A 6000-nucleotide genomic window follows, 5' to 3' on the forward strand; every position below is an offset into this window, starting at 1 on the left:
AATATTTTAGGAATATATGTACATTTATTTAGCCGAGCTAGAGAAACAGTATTTTTTTTAAGATGCTTGTGGTACTTTGTTTGGAAATCCGCAGAGACTGACACTTTTTGGTGAAATCTAAACTTTGTTTTGGTTTCCAATTGGTAGAAAATTTGTGTACATATTTTTGGCAAGATTACCGTAGATTATATCTGCTTGTTTTAGAGAAGTCTTGGAACTTGTTTTTTTTTGTAACTCACTTAAGTGTCGTGAGATTGGTTGAAGAGAAATCCCGAGGGTGAATAATTGAAACTGCACTATGAGCACATTTCTTAGTGACCTGAAGGCAATGAGAAATCGGCTCAGAAGTATGCTTGACGCCTGGGATGAATAACCGGCGCCAACCATAGTGAATAGTGAAATAGCTATGACAGACGTGGCACCATATATTGGTGATTTGCATTCAGTAATGTGTCGTCTCAGAAATGTAATCAGTAATTGGGAAGATGTCCCAGCAGCAGCTTTGAAATATGACCCATTGAAAAATGTATTGAAAATGGGCGGGAAGAGAGTTCCTAGAGATATGAATATTGTTCGTGTGGAGAAAGATTTACCTCAGGATAATGACTGAAATAGTGTGACTCAGAAAGCAGTTTGTTCCACTGATAGGGCAGTGATACATAAAGAGATTGCAGCAACAGCAGAGTAACAGATTGAACAGATTGAATGAGGGGTTTGCCAGGAAATAGAGGACATGAAGAGAAAATGCGTAGAGGGATTGCCTATGAAGATTTGCATTGTGAAACTGTATCGTTGGAGACATGAAAAAAGTTATGTGCATGAAGGCACTTATGTGAAGATCTTTGATTTGAATAGAAATTACTTTTGTGATGACATTTTGGCAGTAGCAATATTGTGCCTATGTTATTGAGTGAAAAAAAATATTGTCTAATGACAGATATTTTGATAGCATTGAAGCAGAACGTGAATCGCGCTGTTCGTGCTAAAAGTGGATGTTTTCAGACCTTGGATTGTATGAAATTTTTAGTTTGAAGAGAGTGCATGGAGAGGACGTTTGTTGACATTAGAGATCGCGCTGAACTAGCAGACTGTTTATTTGAAGCAAGAGTTAGCAGTGCAGTGAAGGAATGTTGTTTGAATCTGAATTGTAAGACACACGACAGTATTTGTTTGAACGAAACCAATTTGTTTGTTTTTTTCAACATGGAGTTATTCAGCTTCGTGAAAACTTAATGATGAAAAAAATGGGAGAGTGTGGCTAGAACACATGGAAATGGCTGACAGAGAAGAAAATATAGGATATGGAATATAATTGAATGAGAATGCAGTGGTGACAGTTTTGAATGTGTAGCATTTTTGAATGTGTAATTTTTGAATGTGAAATGTTTGGAGTATGTGAAATGTTTTGTTTTGTTTTGTTTTGAGAAGGGAAGAGATGGAATTGCAGGAGTCATGCATTAAGCATGCATGCATTGAGCAGCATGGAGAAACAGGCATAGTTAGACATATGCACTGACACATTGGTAGAACTGACTGAGAGACTGAGGGAACTAGCATTGATGTCTTTTGAGAGACATGGGAAGAACAAGCTATGTGCACTACAACGCGCAATGGGAAATGCTGTTTTGTTTTTGGCTTTGATTACACCTGAATCTGATTGAAGACTGATACTTGCACTTTTGTTTTCTTTGCATGAAATCTGGAGACACCTTGACCAGACCGAGATCGCATTGATGACAGACCAGATTGCATCGCAGCATGAATTGACCAGACCATGATTGGCAGCAGCATGACGATTGAAAGCAGCATGTCCAGCCAGACCAGACGGACCAGACCAGATTGACCACACCTTGATGACCGTCTGTTTGAGATCCATGATGGCTGACACCTTGTGACTTTGAATGGCTGTCTTGAAACAGCACCAGGAAAGAGACTGGCTTTTGTCACCTTGTAATGTGACACCATCTGACTTTTGCTATGCTTTTCAGCAGCACTTTTGGGGAATGCTGACTGACCGATGTGAGGCTTTAGGGTGTGGCCTTGTCCAATGGCTGTGCTTTGAGAATGTACCTAGAAAATCTGCTTGCTACCCAGACTTCGTGGCATGACACCTATTGCCATGGAATGCAAAGATAGTGACTGACTGTGCAGAGAGAATACACCTTGCAGCATTCTGTGGCAAGTGAGAGAGAAAGAGCATTGAAAGATTGTTCAGCAGCAAAGAAGAGAAGAAATTCGAATTTTTTGTGAGCAGCTTTTGTAAGAGGCAAGAAGAGAATGCATTTGGAATGCCTTTCCTTGTGAACCAGAAGCAGAACCAGACAAGTTTGGGCCTGAGATGAAAGAGAGAAATGCAGGAATGAGCAGGAAGACACGCTCTGAAAGCATTTGAATTCCTGATCCACGTTTGAAAAGCAGTGAATCTTTGTCTCTTGAGTGAAAGAGATTGAGCATTGATCCATGGTGCTTTGGAATTTACACTTGCATTCAACACTGGCTGGTTCCTCATTTGAAGAGCATGGGACTAGCATGGCAGGAACTGGCATGGCATGAGCTGGAATACTGCCAACAGCATGACCTGGTGAGGAAGGAGAGAATTTGAAGCTGGAGTTTGGCCTATGCCAAGGGCCAATGTGCATGGAATTGCAGAGGAGAGTAACCATCTGCATTGTTATGCAAACACTCTGAATGAGTGCTTTGCCTTTGTTCCCCAAATTTGAATGAAATGGGAATGAAGGCCTAGGGAAAAGGGAGCATATGAGCAATCAATCTGCATCAACTGAAAGTTCTGACACACGGTTTTCCCGGTGCTAAGTGAAGGACATGTGTGATCACTCCATGGGGACAAATGGGGCGCATATGGTACCAACACATTTGATGCTTGCTCCTGCCTTCTTGGAGCTCTGTGCAAAAATCTCATTAGCTTGCTGTCATTTATTAAGCAGGCCAGCCTGAATTGGCTTGAACAATTTTCTGCTACCTGAACTTTCAAAACCTTTGCTGAACACTGATATGCTCATAGTGAACACATTATTCAATTTGTGAACACTTGCTTCGTTGACACTGCATCTTTGTTGAGATTCCTTGGCTGAACCTATTGCATTAGAACTGGATTTGTACTGACCTGGAATTGTGTACATATGTGAGGACACATATACCTCATGAGTGACCTGGAAATACCTTGGACTGGAATACAGTAAATAAATTGGCCTATATGACCAATACACTGGATGTATACACTGATATGTATGCATTGATCTGCAATGAAATGCTTGGTCTGTTTGGCTACTGAGCTTTGACATCTGTGAAAGTGACATTATTATTTTGTACTTGACACATTGAAAGATGGAAACACATGTATCCACAGTACATATTCATTGATTCTATGCATTGCAATTTTCGTTTGAAATCTCTGCTTGTAGAAACACTTTCACACTTTTGGCTTGTAGACACTTTTCACCTTCAACTTTTTGCTATGCTATTCTGATTTCTGACACATTTGCAGCTATGCATTTGAATATTTTAGCTTGCCACTGATAGAGTGAAATGCTTGCATTTTTTAAAAGGGTTTTTTATCCATCATGAAATAATATGCTTTTTCCCTTTTGCAATTTTGCTTGGTATTAGCATACTACATTGCTATGTTATGTTATGTTATGACATATAGTTAGGTATGATTATCTAACGATAAGAGGAGAGATTGTAAAATCTGATAAAAGGAGGATGCCTGGATTTGTTATCATTAGAGAATCATTAGAATCATCATTACCCCATCATTACTCTTTGCTATGGAATCATTCCATTATTGCATCCTGTTTAGTAGTACATGAAGAAGTAGCATCATTACACTATCCACATGATTAGACTGCCACTTTGTATGCATTAGCCATTTGCATTATGCATTTGAAGAGAGAAATAGGCCCTGTTATATGAAGGGTTTGCTTAGCTATTTTATTGCCATATATGATTGAAAGAGATGATTTTAGAATGATATGTTTGTATTATAGCGCTTGCCATTAACATAGAAACTAGCCAGGCATAGAAAGAACGAATGAGGCCTGAAATGACACACTGTCATATTTGAAAATGACACGTAGAGCCATTTAGAAGGACACGTTGTTATGCTTTGTAGTTATGCATGTAGAGACAACATGTGAGGGTGCACTTAGAATTTCCATTATGCTTTGAGGATAGTGCTTGGTATTGTTTGAAAGTATTAGGCACTACATTCGAGAATAGAGAAAGCATTAGGCTGGCATTTGAAGCCATTTCTGATGGAGACAGAGAAGCGCCAATGGGCTTAGTGTGGAGTTGTTATGGTACACTGTGAGGAGGAATTCGTAAACAGTAGCTTTGCAGGCAGAGAGATAACACAAACCTTTGCCTTAGACAGGGAGACGGCGTGGCTAATTAGCATGGTTGGTGAGCCGAGGAGACAGCAATGGTGGGAGGGAGCGTGACATGGGGAGATGAGAGAGAAGCCTTTTCTGGCAAGGAGGTGCTTTAAACACAGGCACAGAGAGAGGATTTCATGATGCAGACAGAGCCAACAGTGGAGTTTTTGGAGGAATGGAGGAATAGATGGTGTTTTGCACTGCACACAGAAGGCCAAGGCAGAGATATGATGTCCAATGTCACTTTGACACAGAACACGTAGTGACCAGAACACGAAACAACACGCATAACACAGACTGGCAGGCATTGTTAAATGCTGACAGAGGAAGAGACATTCTTAGCGTAGAGAACCATGTAACCATGGAGAAATGAGTGCGTCATTGGATTAGTATAAGCAGACTCCTTTCTGAGAATGAGGGAGAGATGTCTGGTTGCAGCAGAATCCGATGGCTTTGGGAGGCAGAGCTTGGCAGAGCTTTGCAGAAGCAGTTCCAGTGACCAGATCTTAAGGGGCCTGCCACTGCTGACTGACTGATTACATAGTAGCGGGAAGAGGAGAGACCTGGCCCTGACAAAGACAGAGCTGGAAACAGAGAGGCACAAGCAAATGGGAAGTATGGTTTATGGCCTAGATAAACTGATTGATTAGAACCAGTGGACTAACTTTGCTGATGGGTTTGGGGAGGGCATGACATCTGAAGAGGAGATGCCCAGGCCAAATGAGTGGGGACAGAATGGTGTTCCATGGAGGTTGAAAAAGGGGGGACAGGCCCCCCTAGAATTATGCCAATGATTAGAACAGACACTCACACAAAGAGCATTGGGTTTGGGAGAAGGGGAAATCAGACATAGATTGTCTTAAGAGAATGAGTGTGAAGTATGGTGTGGATTGGTGTGGATTGGAGAGGATTGATTCTGCATGAAGGAGGTGATTGCTGGATGTTTGACGCTTGCATTAGACTGCATTAGAATCACATGCTTGCATCACAGGCTTGCATTAGAAACCTGTAAGGCTTATAGTTATTGCATGGTAGATTTGCACCAGAAGCATAAAAGGTGCAAATTTGATATTGGCTAGAGTTTTAGAATTGACTGCATTATGCTTTGCTGTGCATAAATAAATGTATTCCATTGTTATAATTGAATCGATTCATTTGTTTTCTTTGTGTCTTGTTTTTTGTGTCCATAGAAGTAAGATAGGTGTATCTTATAAGGCGTAAGATAGGAGTAACACAGTGCACAAAGGCCCTAAAATACAAAAGCAGGGGGGGTATAGTGATCCACACCCCCCTAGGAGATTGTCTAAGATTGTCTAAGACCGGTGCATGGTTGCCCAGGAGGGCAAGACGATGGTTAGGATTAGTTTTCGGACTAACAACACCATGGTCATCTGCCATGTCCACATCTTTCTAATGGCCATGCACAACCACGTTGGATGACGTAGCCTCCTCTCAGCCTCAGCTGCCTTCACTTGAGCTTTTAGTTGTGCCTAATCCTGGTGGGCTGCATATTTTGGTGGGTCGTGCCACTTCCTTTTGCTAGTGCCAGTGCTGCATGCTTCTTCTATCTTAGCACCTACTGTTTGTCCACTAATGCCACTTCCAT

The 6000-nt window shown here is 41.3% G+C and overlaps 1 long non-coding RNA gene across 1 annotated transcript in view; it reads left to right on the plus strand.

The window, feature by feature from the left end:
- Window positions 1-5535, plus strand: part of LOC138491482 (uncharacterized) — a 56418-nt gene extending 50883 nt beyond the window's left edge. The window contains exon 2 of the long non-coding RNA XR_011276022.1: window positions 1706-5535. This is a non-coding gene — a long non-coding RNA (uncharacterized lncRNA). The remainder of the gene's footprint in view (window positions 1-1705) is intronic.
- Window positions 5536-6000: the final 465 nt, after the last annotated feature.

The sequence above is a fragment of the Ambystoma mexicanum genome, chromosome 10 (assembly GCF_040938575.1).
Source record: "Ambystoma mexicanum isolate Mex_15411 chromosome 10, UKY_AmexF1_1, whole genome shotgun sequence".
Taxonomy (NCBI): domain Eukaryota; kingdom Metazoa; phylum Chordata; class Amphibia; order Caudata; family Ambystomatidae; genus Ambystoma; species Ambystoma mexicanum.